Genomic DNA, 19,751 nt, shown 5'->3' with positions numbered 1-19,751 from the left:
ATGCGGCCACTCAAAAAGCAAACTGTTAGTTGTCCCTGTATGGAGTGGAAAATCTCAGTGCATCTGCTTTGAAAGGACTGCCAATGAAGTCACGTTAACCGGTACTCAGTTCTGTCTGTTGGAATTTGGGGACGTACTCTTGCAACTCGGCCAACGTTGTCTACCTAATACGCTTCAGGAAAGGATGCCCCGAGGCATGGTAGATTGGGGAAACCATGCGGACGCTGCGACAACGGATAAATGAACACCGTTAAGGCTCATGGGATACAAGGAGAAGTGGCTAGATGGGTGGAGAACTGGCTTGGCCATAGGAGACAGAGGGTAGTGGTCGAAGGGTCATTTTCTGGCTGGAGGTCTGTGACCAGTGGTGTTCCGCAGGGCTCTGTACTGGGACCTCTGCTATTTGTGATATATATAAATGATTTGGAAGAAGGTGTAACTGGTGTAATCAGCAAGTTTGCGGATGACACGAAGATGGTTGGACTTGCGGATAGCGAAAAGCATTGTCGGGCAATACAGCAGGATATAGATAGGCTGGAAAATTGGGCGGAGAGGTGGCAGATGGAGTTTAATTCAGATAAATGCGAAGTGATGCATTTTGAAAGAAATAATGTAGGGAGGAGTTATACAATAAATGGCAGAGTCATCAGGAGTATAGAAACACAGAGGGACCTAGGTGTGCAAGTCCACAAATCCTTGAAGGTGGCAACACAGGTGGAGAAGGTGGTGAAGAAGGCATATGGTATGCTTGCCTTTATAGGACGGGGTATAGAGTATAAAAGCTGGAGTCTGATGATGCAGCTGAATAGAACGCTGGTTTGGCCACATTTGGAGTACTGCGTCCAGTTCTGGTCGCCGCACTACCAGAAGGACGTGGAGGCGTTAGAGAGAGTGCAGAGAAGGTTTACCAGGATGTTGCCTGGTATGGAGGGTCTTAGCTATGAGGAGAGATTGGGTAAACTGGGGTTGTTCTCCCTGGAAAGACGGAAAATGAGGGGAGATCTAATAGAGGTGTACAAGATTATGAAGGGTATAGATAGGGCGAACGGTGGGAAGCTTTTTCCCAGATCAGAAGTGACGTTCACGAGGGGTCACGGGCTCAAGGTGAGAGGGGCGAAGTATAACTCAGATATTAGAGGGATGTTTTTTACACAGAGGGTGGTGGGTGCGTGGAATGCGCTGCCAAGTAGGGTGGTGGAGGCAGGCACGCTGACATCGTTTAAGACTTACCTGGATAGTCACATGAGCAGCCTGGGAATGGAGGGATACAAACGATTGGTCTAGTTGGACCAAGGAGCGGCACAGGCTTGGAGGGCCGAAGGGCCTGTTTCCTGTGCTGTACTGTTCTTTGTTCTTTGACAATCACCAGGTAAGACTATTCTCTTCCTGTTGGGGAGCACTTCAGCGGTCACGGGCATTCGGCCTCTGATATTCGGGTAAGCGTTCTCCAAGGCGGCCTTCACGACACATGACGGTGCAGAGTCGCTGAGCAGAAACTGATAGCCAAGTTCCGCACACATGAGGACGGCCTCAACCGGGATATTGGGTTCATGTCACACTATCTGTAATCCCCACAGCTTGCCTGGACTTGCAGAGTCTCACTGGCTGTCCTGTCTGGAGACAATATACATCTCTTTAACCTGTCTTAATGCTCTCTCCACTCACATTGTTTGTACCTTTCAGACTTGATCAGCTGTAGGTATTCGCATCCCAACCATTATTCTGTAAATTGAGTTTATGTCTTTGTCTGCCCTGTTTGTGAACAGAATTCCCACTCAACTGAAGAAGGAGCTTAAGGCTCCGAAAGCTTGTGGCCTTTGCTACCAAATAAACCTGTTGGACTTTAACCTGGTGTTGTTAAACTTCTTACGGAATTTAGGGATGCAGAGTCAATTTGCCATTTTGCTCCTTACTCTTAATTCCTGGAAGTCCAATTCCGCCTGCTCCTGCTCCTAGTTCGTATGTTCTTGTAACGCTTACAAACCTTATTAGTGACAGTGTTTTAAAAAAAAATTCAGTATAAGGAACATCCTGACATTTGCCAATGTCTGAACAGCAGTATCAAAGCTCAACAACATTACAATGGGACCCTCTGTAGATGTGGCGATGACTACCACTCCGAGGAAGATTGGGCTCTATGTTCTGAGCTTTGAAAGCACCGGCTATCTGAATGCAGTCAGTATTCTGCTCCTGCTAACAGCTAAAGGGATGTGCTTCTTGGTGCCATCTGACAATCAGTCATAATCGCAGCCTACGTAGCTGGCTTTGCAGTGGAACTGAAGGTAATACACCCATTGCTCATATGTGTGGTAGGAAAAACGTCTTGATCACAGAATCTTTGTAGTGCAAAATACCACTCGTGTTACTGCTACCTAGTAGCAGTGTGGAAATACTAGCTTCAACACGTTGCTCAAATTTCTGGGATACCTTAACCTTTCACGAAATTCCATGTAGATTGGACACTTTTTAACTCTCAAGATGGGAGCCCGAGGCCAATCTGTGCGTATCTGCGTTAAGCACTGAGCAATCATCTGTGTGGTCCCGCAGTAGAAATAGCTCCCTTTGAAAATTGGCATTCTTGCTTCTGATGAACGCAAGACTTTGTCAGCATGTCTCTTTTTTCAGCAATACGTAAGTTCTTAAGTATTAAGAAAGAGCTATTTCTGACTTCTCTGATACTATCGGTTCGTAAATGTTTCGAATGGTGGCCTTGGCAGTCAGCTATTTATTCTGAGTCTAGCGACATGTAAGCCTTACCATTTAGCGTTGTGAAGTGGGGGGAGTGGGGCGGGCGGGGGGGGGGGGGGGGGGGTTGGTTATTGATGGTGGTGAGGAGGGTGGTGCGAGTTCCTTGTGGGTCAACCCACAGCACGTGGACTGCAGCGATTCAAGAAGGCAGCCCACCACCACCTTCTCAAGGGCAACTAGGGATGGGCAATAAATGCTGGCCAGCCAGCGACACCCATGACCACGAATGAATAAAAAAAAGACAACGCTTCAGAGGATACTGCTGGGATGTAGGTCTGGCCTGACCGGGTAAAGACAGCAGATTTCCTTCCCTAAAGAACCTTGGTGAACGACATGGTTTTTTTTTAACCACAATCGAAGATAGCTTTGGTCACCTTTACTTTCAAGTTTGCATTTATTAATAGAATTGAAATCCCATTAGCTGTCGTGGTGAAATTTGAACTTTAGTCTGGGCCTCTGGATTATTATAGAATCATAGAATCTCTACAGTGCAGAAGGAGGCCATTCGGCCCATCGAGTCCGCACCGACCCCAATCCCACGCAGGCCCTATCCTCATAACCCCATATATTTACCCTACTAGTCCGCCTGATACTAAGTGCTAATTTAGCATGGCCAATCAACCTAACCTGCACGTCTTTGGACTGTGGCAGGAAAGCAGAGCATTCGGAGGAAACCCACGCAGACACGGGGAGAACGTGCAAACTCCACACAGAGAGTGACCCCAAGCCGGGACTTACTAGTTCAGCGGCCCTATCTTTATGGTACCGTACTACCTATTTGAATCGCTTCCACTGTTGTGGATATATTGCAGTCCAGGTGCCATGCTATAATTCAAATCTGACCGAATCAGACAGAAATCGATAGAAAAAGAATTTCACAGAACCTTTTAGCACAGTTTAGAGTAGTCATCCAAGAAGAATTTCATTGCGCAGATAGAGCTATAATGTATTGTTCCTTCTAACTAGCAGGCGTCATTCTTGTAGCACGAAGGGAATGCTTATTTTTGATATTGGTGTCTTTCTTTGCACTTCAGATGTAAAATCGACGAAGGATCAGGTTGCAGCATTTGAAAATGAGCTGCGCAATTCTTCCAGTGTCTGATCGTTGTCATTATGACGTTTTGTGTGACCTGATGGTATGTAGCATTGATTGCCATATTTGACTTCGTAAGCAGTGTTAGTTAGATACGATTGGATATGCGGAGATTAGGAGCGGCCCGATGAGGCAAGAGAAGTTATATAAGTGCTGTTCCTGCTTCGCTACTGCAGTTCGAGCGAATTCCATTGCAGATCAAAGAGTGGCGGTCACACACAATTCAAGAGGGAGATCAGAAAGATGACGACAACCCCGTCCCTGGACCGTTGCGGCGACTATGCGTCACTGCTGAAGATACACTCTTCGACTTGCTTCATCAAGCAGAACAAATTTGAGCTCTGCGGATTCAAGCTCAAGATTGCTCGAATTTTAGGCGCTGATCTGGGTGTGTCTGCCTACGTCTGGGACAGTGTAAGTTCCCTGCGTTTGTCCAAAGAGCAATAGTCACTTTGTATTCGTGTTCCAAGTTCCATTGGACTGACAATCGTCATAATGTTCTCAGAAACAAAACTACACTTTTATATGTATACCCATTTAGCACAAATTGTCCGTTGATGCTTGCCTGAGGCATGCATTTCTCAGACACATATTTGAAGTAGAACAATGTTCATTTCTCCTTCATCTTGGTTACAAAACCTACTCTCACTGCTGCCGTTGGGATATTTTAAATTTCCATCCACTGATATCCCCCACCGATTTTGAGTTAAGCTGCCCGTTCAAACGTAAGCCCCGGTGTATGCATACATGGCCATTATTTGTGCGTGAGACCAGATACTGAGTGCCCAAACAGGCACTGGTGAGTGCACTCCTTTCCTGCACAGACGCACAATTAACCGTGAGTCCCTGGTTAATGATCAGAAGGGCAAATATCCCAAGACAGGTCAGGAATGAAACCGAGATCCTGCCAGTTACTTGAAATTCAGAATGGTGCTGTATCATCCATTGAGTCATTGGTGAATTGCGGTCGCTACGAGTCATTGTGTTACCTCAGTTTGAGAATTTGCATGTTGAAGTTATTTTACTTTATTGAGATTTGTACATACGTAGGGATGCGTGAACCAACTCGACAATTGTGACCTAAACACATTGAGAAACGTGCGAGACTGTCTGCCTTACAACTGTTTTACTCTGTTTATCGTTGGATGGAATTGTTCGCACCGATCCCACCTTTCATGAACAGCTGTGGGATATAGCTGTTCTACATAATTTTCGGAATAGATTGATCCTAATGCATATGCTGTTTAACTTTTTAGGGGATTGCTCTTTGCCGGTACTTTGAGAAGGAAAAGATCAATTTTACTGGAAAGAAAGTGATTGAGCTGGGAGCGGGCACTGGGATCGTGGGAATATTGGCAGCCTTACTCGGTGAGTTACGGATGGAATTAAAAGGAAATATACAATTTTAGAACATAGAACATTACAGCGCAGTACAAGCCCTTCGGCCCTCGATGTTGCGCCGACCAGTGGAAGCAATCTAAAGCCCCTCTAATCTACACTATTCCAATATCATCCATATGTTTATCCAATGACCATTTGAACGCTCTTAATGTTGACGAGTCCACTACTGCTGCAGGCAGGGCATTCCACGCCCTTACTACTCTCTGAGTAAAGAACCTACCTCTAACATCTGTCCTATATCTCTCACCCCTCAATTTAAAGCTATGTCCCCTCGTGTTAGCCATCACCATCCGAGGAAAAAGGCTCTCACTATCCACCCCATCTTATCCTCTGATCATTTTGTATGCCTCTATTAAGTCACCTCTTAACCTTCTTCTCTTTAACGAAAACAACCTCAAGCCCCTCAGCCTTTCCTCATACGATTTTCCCACCATACCAGGCAACATTCTGGTAAATCTCCTCTGCACCCTTTCCAACACTTCCACATCTTTCCTATAATACGGCGACCAGAACTGTACGCAATACTCCAAATGCGGTCGCACCAGAGTTTTGTACAGTTGCAGCATGACCTCCTGGCTCCGAAACTCAATCCCTCTACCAATAAAAGCTAACACACCGTACGTCTTCTTAACAGCCCTATCAACCTGGGTGCCAACTTTCAGGGATCTATGCACATGAACACCCAGATCTCTCTGTTCATCCACACTACCAAGTATCTTACCATTAGCCCAGTACTCTGTATTCCTGTTACTCCTTCCAAAGTGAATCACCTCACACTTTTCCGCATTAAACTCCATTTACCACCTCTCAGCCCAGCTCTGCAGCTTATCTACATCCCTCTGTAACCTGCCAGTTCCCTCCGCACTGTCTACAACTCCACCGACTTTAGTGTCATCTGCAAATGTACTAATCCATCCTTCTATGCCCTCATCCAGGTCACTAATAAAAATGAAAAACAGCAGTGGTCCCAAAACAGATCCTTGCGGTACACCACTAGTAACTGAACTCCAGGATGAATATTTCCCATCAACCACCACCCTTTCTTTTCTTACAGCTAGCCAATTCCTGATCCAAACCACTAAATCACCCTCAATCCTATGTGTCCGTATTTTCTGCAAAAGCTTACCATGGGGAACCTTATCAAACGCTTTGCTGAAATCCACCTCTTTGGTCACCTTCTCAAAGAACTCAATAAGGTTTGTGAGGCATGACCTACCCTTCACAAAACCGTGCTGACTATCCCTAATCAAATTATTCCTTTCTCGGTGATTATAAATCCTATCTCTTATAATCCTTTCCAATACTTTGCCCACAACAGAAGTAAGGCTCACCGGTCTATAATTACCAGGGTTGTCCCTACTCCCCTTCTTGAACAAGGGGACAACATTTGCTATCCTCCAGTCTTCTGGCACTGTTCCTGTAGACAATGACGACACAAAGATCAAAGCCAAAGGCTCTGCAATCTCCTCTCTAGCCTCCCAGAGAATCCTAGGATAAATCCCATCTGGTCCAGGGGACTTATCTATTTTTACCCTTTCCAGAATTGCTAACACCGCCTCCTTATGAACATCAATCCCATCCAGTCCAACAGCCTGCATCTCAGTACTCCCCTCAACAACACTGTCCCTCTCCAGTGTGAATACCGACGAAAAATATTCATTTAGTGCCTCTCCTATCTCTTCAGACTCCACGCACAACTTCCCACTCCTGTCCTTGACTGGCCCTAATCTTACCCTAGTCATTCTTTTACTCCTGGCATACCTATAGAAAGCTTTAGGGTTTTCCTTGATCCTGCCCGCCAAAGACTTCTCATGTCCCCTCCTGGCTCTTCTTAACTCTTTCTTTAGGTCCTTCCTGGCTAACTTGTAAGTCTCAAGTGCCCTAACTGAGCCTTCACGTCTCATCTTAACATAAGTCTCTTTCTTCCTCTTCACAAGAGATTCAACCTCCCGAGTAAACCACGGTTCCCTCACACGTCAGCTCCCTCCCTGCCTGACAGGTACATATTTATCAAGGACACGTAGTAGCTGTTCCTTGAACAAGTTCCACATTACAATTGTGCCCATCCCCTGCAGTTTCCTTCCCCAACTTATGCCAGCTAAATCTCGCCTAATTGCATCATAATTTCCTTTCCCCCAGCTATAACTCTTGCCCTTTGGTATATACCTATCCTTTTCCATTGCTAAAGTAAACGTAATCGAATTGTGGTCACTGTCACCAAAGTGCTCACCTACCTCCAAATCTAACACCTGGCCTGGTTCATTACCCAGTACCAAATCCAATGTTGCCTCACCTTTTGTTGGTCTATCTACATACTGCATCAGGAAGCCTTCCTGCACACACTGGACAAAAACCGACCCCTCTAAAGTACTCGAACTATAGCTTTTCCAGTCAATATTTGTAAAGTTAAAGTCCCCCAGAACAACTACCCTGTTACTTTCGCTCCTATCCAGAATCATCTTTGCAATCTTTTCCTCTACATCTCTGGAACTTTTCGGAGGTCTATAAAAAACTCCCAACAGGGTGACCTCTCCTTTCCTATTTCTAACCTCAGCCCAAACTACCTCAGTAGACGAGTCCTCATCAAATGTCCTTTCTGCCACCGTAATACTGTCCTTGACTAACAATGCCACTCCTCCTCCTCTTTTACCACATTCCCTGCTCTTACTGAAACATCTAAGCCCCGGAACCTTCAACAACCATTCCTGTCCCTGCTCTATCCATGTCTCCGAGATGGCCACAACATCGAAATCCCAGGAATCAACCCATGCTGCAAGCTCACCCACCTTATTCCGGATGCTCCTGTCGTTGAAGTACACACACTTCAAACCGCCTTCCTGCCTGCCAGTACACTCCTGCGACTCTGAAACCTCATCCATGACCTCACTACTCTCAACTTCCTGTACACCGGAGCTACAATTCAGGTACCCACTAACCTGCTGAATTAGTTTAAACCCTCCCGAAGAGCATTAGCAAATTTCCCCCCCAAGATATTGGTACCCCTCTGGTTCAAGTGCAGACCATCCTGTTTGTAGAGGTCCCACCTACCCCAGAAAGAGCCCCAATTGTCCAGGTATCTGAATCCCTCCCTCCTGCACCATCCCTGTAACCACGTGTTCAACTGCTCTCTCTCCCTATTCCTCTCCTCACTATCACGTGGCACGGGTAACAAACCAGAGATAACAACTTTGTTTGTTCTAGCCCTAAGCTTCCACCCTAACTCCCTGAATTTCTGCCTTACATCCCCATCCCTTTTCCTACCTATGTCTTGAGTGCCTCTGTGAACCACAACTTGGGGCTGGTCCCCCTCCCCCTTAAGGATATCAAAAACACGATCCGAGACATCACGGACTCTGGCTCCTGGGAGGCAACACACCAACCGCGAGTCTCTCTCGTTCCCGCAGAATCCCCTATCCGTCCCTTTAACTATGGAGTCCCCAATGACTAATCCTCTACTCCTCTCCCCCCTTCCCTTCTGAGCCACAAGGACAGACTCTGAGCCAGTGACCTGTACACCATGGCTTACCCCTGCTAAGTCCCCCCCCCCCCCAATAGCATCCAAAAGTGCACTATCCCCAATTTCTACGACATTTTTTGTTTCTCCCCCCACCACTTGGATGGCTCCCTGTACCTTGGTGCTGTGGTCAGTTTGCTCATCCTCCCTTTCCCTCCCCTTCTGAGCTGCCGGGCCAGACTCTGCGCCGGAGGCACGGCCACTGTTGCTTCCCCCAGGTAGGCTGCTCCCCCCAACAGTACTTAAACAGGAGGTACTCTCTAGTACCTGACCTTTGCCCTTCCCCTCCCTAACCGTGACCCACTTGTCTGTCTCTCGTGGCCCTGGTGTGACCACCTGCCTGTAACTCTTATCTATCACCTCCTCATTCTCCCTCACCAGACGAAGGTCATTGAGCTGCAGTTCCAGTTCCTCAACGTGGTCCCTTAAGAGCTGCAGCTTGATGCACCTGGTGCAGATATGGACGTCCGGGAGGCTAGCTGACTCCAGGACCTCCCACATCAGACACTGAGAACAACAATCTGGCCTCACTATCATAATTCCCCCTTTCTTCCAATGACACAGGAAAAGCTGTCTAAACCTACTCCACCTCTGCCTGTTTACGCCGAAGCCCGATGAGCCAAAGTCCGTCAGCTCTCACTCTACTTCCCACTCACTCCACTGCCCGCTCCCGACGCTGCCCGCTCAAAAGTGCGGCCTGCTTTTAAACCCTCCAAAAACCTTCCCAGGCTTCTCCTGGGCCTACTTCCTGTTTATTGAGGAGTAGGAGATAAATAGGCAAGAATGGATACACCTGTCTATATCGAAAAGACAGTTTTTAAAAGTTTATTTATTAGTGTCACAAGTAGACTTACATTAACACTGCAATTAAGTTACTGTGAAAATCCCCTAGTCGCCACACTCCGGCTCCTGTTCCGGTACACTGAGGGAGAATTTAGCCTGGCCAATCCACCTAACAAGCATGTCTTTCGGACTGTGGGAGGAAACTGGAGCATCCGGAGGAAACCCACGCAGACACGGGAGAAGGTGCAGACGCCGCACAAATTTTGACCCAAGCTGGGAATCGAACCCAGGTCCCTGCCGTTGTCAGGTAGCAGTGCTCACCACTGTGTCTGGTAATAAAGGATGATTCGTTCCCCAACTTCCTGTAATACACGTGGTTTGTGAAGAATTGTGTATCCCTAGTGTAAATATTCAGTTCTGCGAGCTTGTGTTTATTCGGAGATCCAAGTGATTGGGCATCACTCACATCTATCGATGGTACACTTCAATCGCTCATTTATACATTATTTTTGTCTTTAATGTTTTACTCCGAATCACAAATTAAACTAAAACTTTGATTTGTCGAGTTTCTTCCAATGCCACACAAGGTGATCTTATGAGTAGGATAGTTATTTACTGAAATGAATGAGTAGGTAGGGATACCACAACATTGCGCTGGTTTCTTTAAATAGGAAGGGCCTGAGGTCTACATGGGACCCTTAGTGAGGACTATGGGTAGGGCGGTCGCTGTGGTCTCCGGTAAGATAAGATGCAGGCCCTGCTCCTGAAACTTAGTAATTGCTAATTATTATCTCAGAAAGACAATGGGTGAGGCCAGACTGTTATTGCTGTCATTATATTGCGCAATGCCCTTTTTGCTCAATATTATTTTGTTTGTATCTGAAAGCGTCAGGCAACCCAACTTGTACAGAGATCTCTTTCGTCAGATTAGCCAGACCCTTTTCGGTCAGAGCCTTCTAGTTTGTGCTATGTGTCTGAGTCCACCCCCGAGTGAATGTTGAAGCGTGTTATTACCCGGGATATTAACTGCCCACAGACCCACCGACGTTTTTGGCCACTGTTGCATTAGTTCCACACGATCATTATAGTCTCTTATCGGCAGCAAACCTTTAATCTAGATTGACATTTCTCTTTTCTTTTTGTGAGGTGGAAATATTACCATAACAGATAGATGGAACATCCTGATGCAAATCAGAAACAACATCTCCATCAACGTGCCCCCTGCCTGTAGAAACCGGATAAAAGTTCTTCCGCTGGTTTGGGGTGAAGACCAATGTAATTTTCCTACCGACTATGACTTCATTTTGGGATCAGATATCGTCTACGAAGCTGAATCCTATGCCGGCATAAGAGATACACTGTGCCATCTTTGTAGCGATCACACTACAATTTACCTCGTTACTGAATTTCGATGTCACAACCATTCCGAAACTTTCCATAACGTAATATTAACTGAACATTTTAACTGCAACCCTGTTGAGGTTTTAAATGACAGAATTATTGTTGTGTATAAAATGAGCAAAATTAGTGCAAAATCTCCCGAACTAGAGGCAGACACGGTGTCGAAACACTGACATCAGCCAACTGAATTGACCACAGTCAGGACGTCTTAAATGTTTCTGCTTTTTACAAGATAAAACGGCCCAAGTTTCAAACAATTAAGGCTAAAGCAATGTTTAACAATTATGTTCGTCACGGATTAGCTATTGACTGTTTCAATAACAAATAAAGGAGATTTCACCGACAATGTCCCCGAAACCTTTAAATCTCCATCCCCCAGTCCTTGAGCAGAAAATTATGGGAAGGGATTTTCTTCGTCCACTCTTTTAAAACCTGTCATAATCCTGTGTACTTCTTTCAAATCTCCCCTCAATTTTCTTTGCTCCAATGAGAACAATTTCCAACGTAACGTTTTATATTACATCGCGCCGTTGAAACCATGCTGGCAAAACTCCTCTGCTCACTCATGACAGCCCTCATGTTTTCCCAAATTGTAGTGACTAGAACTGGATGCAATGTTCAGTGCCATTTATGGTTTAATCAGAACTTCCTGAAGATTCACCATAACTTCGTATGAACCCCACTGTCCCCCGTACGCTTTACTAATTATTCTCTCAATATCTCATTCCTCCTTCAAAGATCTATACACAATAATCTCCAAGTCTCTCTGTTCCTGCACACTGTGTCATCCTCTCGCCCTGTCTCCCTTCTGTCAAATAACATCCGTTCACACCTAACAAGTGGAAGGGCCATCTCGGCCTTCTGGGCTCTCCAGCATCACAGATGCCAGTCTTCAGCCAATTCAATTCACTCCACATGAAATAAAGGAATGGCTGAAGACACTGGATACTACAGAGGCTATGGGTCCTGGCAATATTCCAGCAATAGCACTGAAGGCTTGAGCTCTATAAGTAGCTGCGGCAGTCACCAAGCTGTTCCAGTGCAGTTACAACGCAGGCATTTACCCAGCGATGTGGAAAACTGCCTGCATGTCCAGTCCTCTAAAAATCAGGACAAATCCGTCCCAGCCAATTAATCGACTATGATCATTAGTAAAGGGATGGAAGGGGTCGTTAGCAGTGCCATTAAGTGGAACGTACTTGAAACAAGCTGCTCACTTTCGCTCATTTTGGGTTACACTCGAGCCACTCAGTTTCTGACCTAATTGCGGCCTTGCTGAAGACACATTTATCAATTATGTTTTTTTAGACCAGTGCTGAAATATTTTACTCGCAATGCAAAAACCCTCAAAAGAGTTTAGCGTATAATTCAATCCCGTTGGTAAAATCGTTTTCAAATGATCGCATTACAGCCCTGGTGACGTGAGAGTAACTGGCTTTGAAATCAATGCAGTATTTGACCGAGTGTGTCATCAAGGAGCACGAACAAAATTGGAATCGATGGGAATCAAGGGAAGATTCAGCGCTGTTTGGAATCATACCTAACACAAAGTAAAATAGTTGCCTTTGTTGGAGCTCAGTCATCTGAGATGCAGGACATCACTTCAAGAGTTCCTAAGGGTAGTGTCCTGGGCCCAGCTATTTTCAGCTCTTCATCCATACCCATCATCCACCATAATGTTAGAAGTGGGAGTGTTCGCTGATGATTGCACAATGTTCAGCACCATTCCTGATTCCTCAGATACTGACGTCCTCTGTGTCCAAATGCACCGAGACCTGGGTAATATCCAAGCTTGGGCTGATAATGATAAGTAGCATTCTCGCCACACAAATGCCAGGCAATGCCATAACCAATAAGATAGATTCCAACCATCTCCCCATGATATTCAATTCATTTCCATTGGTGAATCCCCCACTATCAACATCCTGAGGGTTGTCATTGACTCGAAAACGAACTGGACTAGCCATATAAATACTGCGACAGGCCCAGGGCTGGGAAGAGCAAGTCATCTCTTGACTCCCCAAAGCTGTAGCGAAATTGATATTTAATGATTAGATTTCGCTTAGTTTTCCACGCGCAATCGGAGTATGTCAACTCAATATGGTTTAATGCTGAATTCTGGGACACAGGCACGTTACTTGCCTTGATCTTAGCACCACACTCAAGATTGCCAAGGGAGGAAAAGTGTATGGTCCCTGAAGCTACTGATGCAACACTTCAAGGTTGAATAATTACTGAAGTGGAACTATCCACCTTCCTCGCAATTAAAATGATCAGTTCCGTTCTCTAAAGTCAAAGTCTTATCACACAAAGACAAGCAAACATTAAAACGTCCAGCCCTGTGCATTAAATGAGTGCAGTTTAACTTGTGATCTTTAAGGGAAATCACTTTATTTCACACTATTTGACCATCTTCCATTTTGTAAGTTTATAATGAAGTTCTGTAATTAACTTTTGTAACACTGTCGCTCTTTTAAATTGTAATGTCTGTTACTTGAATATGTTGTGCTACGTTTAGCACACCAAACTCACTTGAGCATTAATGTGAATTTTATAGAGTCTTCGTAGAATTTTTGTAACTTCGTAAGTTTTACAAAGTTATTCTGTAAGTTTATTTGACTTATACAAAGCACTAACAGATACAATAAAAATATAGTACTTGTCTCAGCAAAAACGCCTTGTTAAGTGCCTGTTTTAATGAAGTTAGCTATAGGTCAATTAGACATCAAATGAATCCATGTTCCCAGATATCGCATTCTGTGTTATCTCAAGTAAAAGCAGACATGAAAACAATTATCACATCTATTAGATACATAATACCATATAGTTCATATTAGCATTTTGTCAACCTTTTTATTAGCTTTAAGTTTATGAGAAGCCTTACAACTCTATTCTTTGTCTTAAAAGTGAACTAACTCAATCCAAGTAACCGCAGGTAGAAGTAATAGCAAGCATCAAATATCCCACACAGAACATTGAGTCACTGATTGTGGTTCGATTTAATACCAATTTAATTAGGTTTTCAGAGGATGAGCTCAAGATATCAATCATGGAGCATGACAGCAACATATTTCCAGGGAGTAAATAAAGTAACAAACAAGCTTTATTAAGAGGAATGCTCCCACAAGTATTGATATCTTAAGGACCAGTCAGGGACAAGACAATTGGAAATGACATTAATAGATGACCATCATCCTCGAGAAACGAATTAGAAACTGATGATGCCCACCTAGACCAATCATACATTGATCACACGCCCCTTAAGCCAATTAAGAATTAGCCTCGCCTCATTTAGACCAATGCGAATGCAATGTTGATCACGCTATGAGTCGTGGTTGTGTTGGAACAATAATCATGAAGGTAGTTTCCTGTCGGTATTTTGTCTAAGATTAAGTATCAGATCAGGCACAAAATCAGGTGCCACAAATTTTCTTGTCATTCTTCAATCTTGTGCGTCTCTCTTTTGGGGGCCATGAATTGGATTCAATTTAAATATTGGAGCAAGCAGGCAGATGGATTGAAGGTTTGCTCTGTCCACTCTGTGCATTGGTTTTGTAACTTTAAGAATTGAGTAAAATTCATGAAAGAAACTAAAAAACAGCTTTGAGCAAGTTTCGCAGCAAGTTTGGAACTAAAGTTCATTTGTAAAGCCTGCTGTCCAGGTGCAGCAGAGATGACAGGGAGATAACAGAGATAGTGTCAACCCGCGCTCAAGGCTGAACCAGAGAGTAAGGGCCGTAGTACGCCAGTCAACTCTCGCCCTATCATTAACAGGGTATAAATCTACAACATATTGAAGACTTCTTGAGTTATTTTACCAAACTGTCTCCTGTTGCCAAAAGTGTTGAAGTCTCAAATGAACAAGATTAGAATTTAAGTTCAAATAATACATAGAACTGAAACCATGTTTGGACCAAGGCTGTAATGAGATCGTTTTAAAACGATTTTACTAGCAGAGCACACAATTGGAGTCTTTAGATAGATGGGACAACATTTCACTTCTGGTCCGGAACAATTATAACGGTTTATTTTGTTTTCACAGTAAGAGGTTTAACAACACCAGGTTAAAGTCCAACAGGTTTCTTTGGTAGCAAAAGCCACACAAGCTTTCGGAGCTCCAAGCCCCTTCTTCAGGTGAGTGGGAATTCTGTTCACAAACAGGGCATATAAAGACACAAGCTCAATTTACATGAATAATGGTTGGAATGTGAATACTTACAGCTAATCAAGTCTTTAAGATACAAACAACGTGAGTGGAGAGAGCATCAAGACAGGCTAAAAAGATGTGTATTGTCTCCAGACAAGACAGCCAGTGAAACTCTGCAGGTCCAGGCAAGCTGTGGGGGTTAGAAATAGTGTGACATGAACCCAATATCCCGGTTGAGGCCGTCCTCGTGTGTGCGGAACTTGGCTATCAGTTTCTGCTCAGCGACTCTGCGCTGTCGTGTGTCATGAAGGCCGCCTTGGAGAATGCTTACCCGAATATCAGAGGCCAAATGCCCGAATATCAGAGGCCGAATGCCCGAATATCAGCGGCCTTCACGACACACGACGGCGCAGAGTCGCTGAGCAGAAACTGATAGCCAAGTTCCGCGCACACGAGGACGGCCTCAACCATGATATTGGGTTCATGTCACACTATTTGTAACCCCCACAGCTTGCCTGGACCTGCAGAGTTTCACTGGCTGTCTTGTCTGGAGACAATACACATCTTTTTAGCCTGTCTTGATGCTTGCTCCACTCATGTTGTTTGCATCTTAAAGACTTGATTAGCTGTAAGTATTCGCATTCCAACCATTATTCATGTAAATTGAGTCTGTGTCTTTATATGCCCTGTTTGTGAACAGAATTCCCACTCACCTGAAGAAGGGGCTTGGAGCTCCGAAAGCTAGTGTGGCTTTTGCTACCAAATAAACCTGTTGGACTTTAACCTGGCGTTGTTAAACTTCTTACTGTGTTTACCCCAGTCCAACGCCGGCATCTCCACATCATATTTTGTTTTCAACAAGGAATTAGTCATCTCAAGTTGAACACAAACGTTTTGTTGGCATACGTCATCAGAAATTGCGAATTTTAGAGGCACCTTTTAACACTTACTTCTGTCAAAAACATGGGATCAGGTAACTTAATTCAAGATACTAGACCGCCACCGTGGGATAACAACAACAACCTAGATTTGTAGTACTTCTTTACTATGATAAAACATACGAGGTAATTCGCAAGAACATTATAAACTAAAATATGACACGGGATACATAAGGAGATGATAGGCCGGATAACGAAACGCGTGCGAGCTTAACCAAGTTTCTTATTGGAGGAAAATCAGGTAGGGAGGCGGACGAAGTTCCAGAATTTAGTGACCAAGCAACTGAATGTGCGCCTCTCAATGGTGGAGCAATTGAAATACTCCAGCTGTCCGAATTGGAGGAACGCAGCTACCTGGGAAGATTGTTGGAGTGGAGTATGTTCCAAAATTAGGAAGAGGCATTGCATGCATGCATTTGAAAACAAAATGAGAATTTTAAATCCACCATGTTGCTTGACCTGGCACAAATGTAGGTGAGGGAGAACAGGGCCAATGCATGAAAGGGTCCTGGAGTGAATTAAATGAAGAGCAGAAACCCTAGAAACATTGCAAAAAGATGTAGGCCATTTGGCCCATCGAGCCAGCTCCAGCATTAATGTGATCAATGCTGATCCTCCATCTCAATACCACAGTCCCGCTCTCTTTCCACACTCCTTGATGTCTGTTGTGTCTCGAAATCTATTTTTTTCTTAGATTATACATTCAGTGACTTGGCCTCCACACACAGCCTTATATAGTACAGATTTCCACAGTTCACCACCCTCCGAGTGAAGAAATTTCTCCTAATCTCTGCCCTAACTGGCCTTACCCCGTATCCCGAGACTCTGACCCCCTTGTTCTAGACATTCCAGCCAGAGGAATCAACATACCTATATGATCTGCCCAGCTTTGGCAGAATTGTATACGTTTCAGTGAGATACCCTCTCATTCTTCTAAACTTGAGTGAATACAGACCTAGTAGACCCAATTTCTTCTCATATGACAATCCTGCAAAACCAGGAATCAGTCTGTTGAATTTTCACTGTGCTCCCTCTATGACAAGTATATATGTTCTTAGGTAAAGAGACCAACACTGCACACACTACTCCAGGTATGGTCTCAACAAGACCACGTACGGCTGTGGTAAATCATCCTTGCTCCTGTACACAAATCTTCTTGCAATGAAGGCTAACATTTGCCTTCCTAAATGGTTGCTCCACTTGCATGCTTGCTTTCAATGACTTTCAAAGTACATGAACACCACGACCCCTTTGAGCAGCAACATTTCCCAATCAATCACCACTGAACGAATACTCTGCCGTAGTGTTTTTCCTTCCACAGTAAATTACTTCACACTTATTCACATTATACAGCATCAGTCATGTATGTGCCCACTCACAACTTATCTAAATTGCTTTGAAGCCTCTTTAGTTCCACCTCACCATGCGCTGTCAGCAAACTTGGAACTATTGAATTTGATACCCTGATCCAAATCATTGATATATATTGTGAGAGGCTGGGGCCCAAGCACTGGTCAACTAATCACTGCCGGTTTGCCGTCCACTCCAGAAAAGACCCATTTATTCCTACTCACTGTTTCTTGTCTGCTAACCAATTCTCAATCCATGCTAGGATATTATCTATTCTACTAGTTACGTCCTCAAAAGGCTTCAGTAGGATTGTCAAATACGATTTTCCTTTCCTAATCCCATGTTGACTTTATCTAATCCCGTTGATAATTTCGAAGTATCATTGTTGTCAAATCATTTATAATAGACTCTAGCACTTCCTCTGCTATTAATTTTAGGCTAACCAGTCTGTAATTTTGGAAGACGACAACCCATGCACCCACTGATTCCATGCCCACCACGTTTAACCCCTGAGATGTAGACTATGGTCCGAGGGGATTATCATCTTTGAATCCCTTTATTTATACTACAAGTACTAATTTACTTCATGTCCACCTTCTCACTCGATCCTTGCATCCCTAGCACTTCTGGGAAGTTACATGCTTCTTCTTCTGTGAGGATAGAACTAAAGTGATTGTTTAATTGCGGCACCACTTCCTTGTTTTATTTTATTAATTCTCCCGTTTAAGACAGGAATAGACCAATTGGTTTCACTAATCTTTTTGTTGTTACATACTTAGAGAAGCGTTTACAATCCTCTTTTATATTTCTTACAAGTTTATTCTCATATTTTATTTTACATTCCTTATCAGTCTCTAGGGCCTTCTTTGCTAAATTCTAAACTGCACCAAATTCTTAGGCTTGCTACCTTTCGAGCAACTTTATATGGCTTCTCTTTGGATCTAATACTAACCTTAATTTCTCTTTTAGCCATGGATGGGCCACATCACCTGTCGTGTTGATGCGCCAGAAAGGAATGTGTAACTGTTGCAATGCATGAATTTTTTCCTTAAATAATAGCTATTGCCAATACACCGTCATGCTTTCAATGCAGTTACCTAATCTATCAGAGCCATCTCACCCAACCTTCGTAGTTTCCTTTGTTTAAATTTAGAAAAATGTGGAAGATCAGCCTGCATTCCGTTGATATGGTCAAGTGTGGAGGGCGTTTCAGCAGCAGATGCGCGAAGGCAGAGGTAAATTGAGTATTGTACGGAAGTGGAATTAGACAGTGTTAGTAAGAGACGGAATATGTGTTTGGACGGTCATCGTTGAGACCAATGTGACACCAAGTTTGCAAATACACTGGTTTAATCTCAGCCTCTAATGGACAGGAAGGGTGCTGGTAGCAAGGGAGCAGAGCTTGAATTGGGGACTGCAAACATCAGCTTCAGTATTCCCAATATTAACGGTCCATTATTTACATTCACTATCAGCTCGGAGACGTCTACTATCTTGACCCTACCGTCCAAATCCCGTCTTCCATACTTATTGTTGATAGCCATGATGTGGATTTGCAGGCGTTGAACTAGGGTAGGCACAGTAAGTAGTCTCACAACACCAGGTTAAAGTCCAATAGGTTTATTTGGTAGCACGTGTTTTCGGAGCGCTGCTCCTTCATCAGGTGAGTGCCTGATGAAGGAGTAGCGCTCCGAAAACTCATGCTACCAAATAAACCTGTTGGACTTTAACCTGGTGTTGTGAGACTACTTACTATACTTATTGCCCACACCTCGGCATAATCAGACTGTTCACAAGCCATCTGTACAGACTCTTCTGCCTACACCACATTTTTCCACATTGCGTTTCTCACACCCGACTACATAATGCCATCGTCCACACTGCATGTGTACACTGCATGTGTACATTGCATTGTTCAAACGTCCATCAACTATCCACCTTCAAAGTTCACACCATACTGTTCACATTGAAAAAGTAACACCCCAGCATCCACGTCATTCTTCTTACCATGACGTGAATGCTGGGGTGAATTACCATTTCACTGTCAATAACCAACTACCTTTAAAGCCCTGTCCAAACTATTCTGCCTACAAACTCGACTGTTAATGCTACATTATCCAAGCAGCAGTGTCCACACTCACTGTTCAAACTACATTATTCAGAGCACACAACCCGGGTCCCACATATTCCACGGTCCACTTTGCACTGCCCACACCGAACTTTCCACGTATCCTCATGTCCATACTGCACTGTCTGATTCATAGAGTCATAGACGTTTACAGCATGGATACAGGCCCTTCGGCCCAACTTGTCCATACCGTCTCTCTTTTAAAACCCCGAAGCTAGTCTAAATTGCTCGCATTTGGCCCATATCCC

General features: G+C 44.2%; 1 pseudogene; it reads left to right on the top strand.

Annotated features, from left to right (window-relative positions):
- Nucleotides 1-4,084: 4,084 nt before the first annotated feature.
- LOC144506894 (EEF1A lysine methyltransferase 3 pseudogene) lies at nt 4,085-11,113 on the top strand (annotated as a pseudogene).
- The last annotated feature ends 8,638 nt before the right edge of the window (nt 11,114-19,751 follow it).

This window comes from Mustelus asterias, chromosome 18 (genome assembly GCF_964213995.1).
Source record: "Mustelus asterias chromosome 18, sMusAst1.hap1.1, whole genome shotgun sequence".
In the NCBI taxonomy this organism is placed as follows: Eukaryota; Metazoa; Chordata; class Chondrichthyes; order Carcharhiniformes; family Triakidae; genus Mustelus; species Mustelus asterias.
The sequence above is the reverse complement of the archived record's forward strand: the minus strand, read 5'-3'. Positions and strand labels throughout refer to the sequence as shown.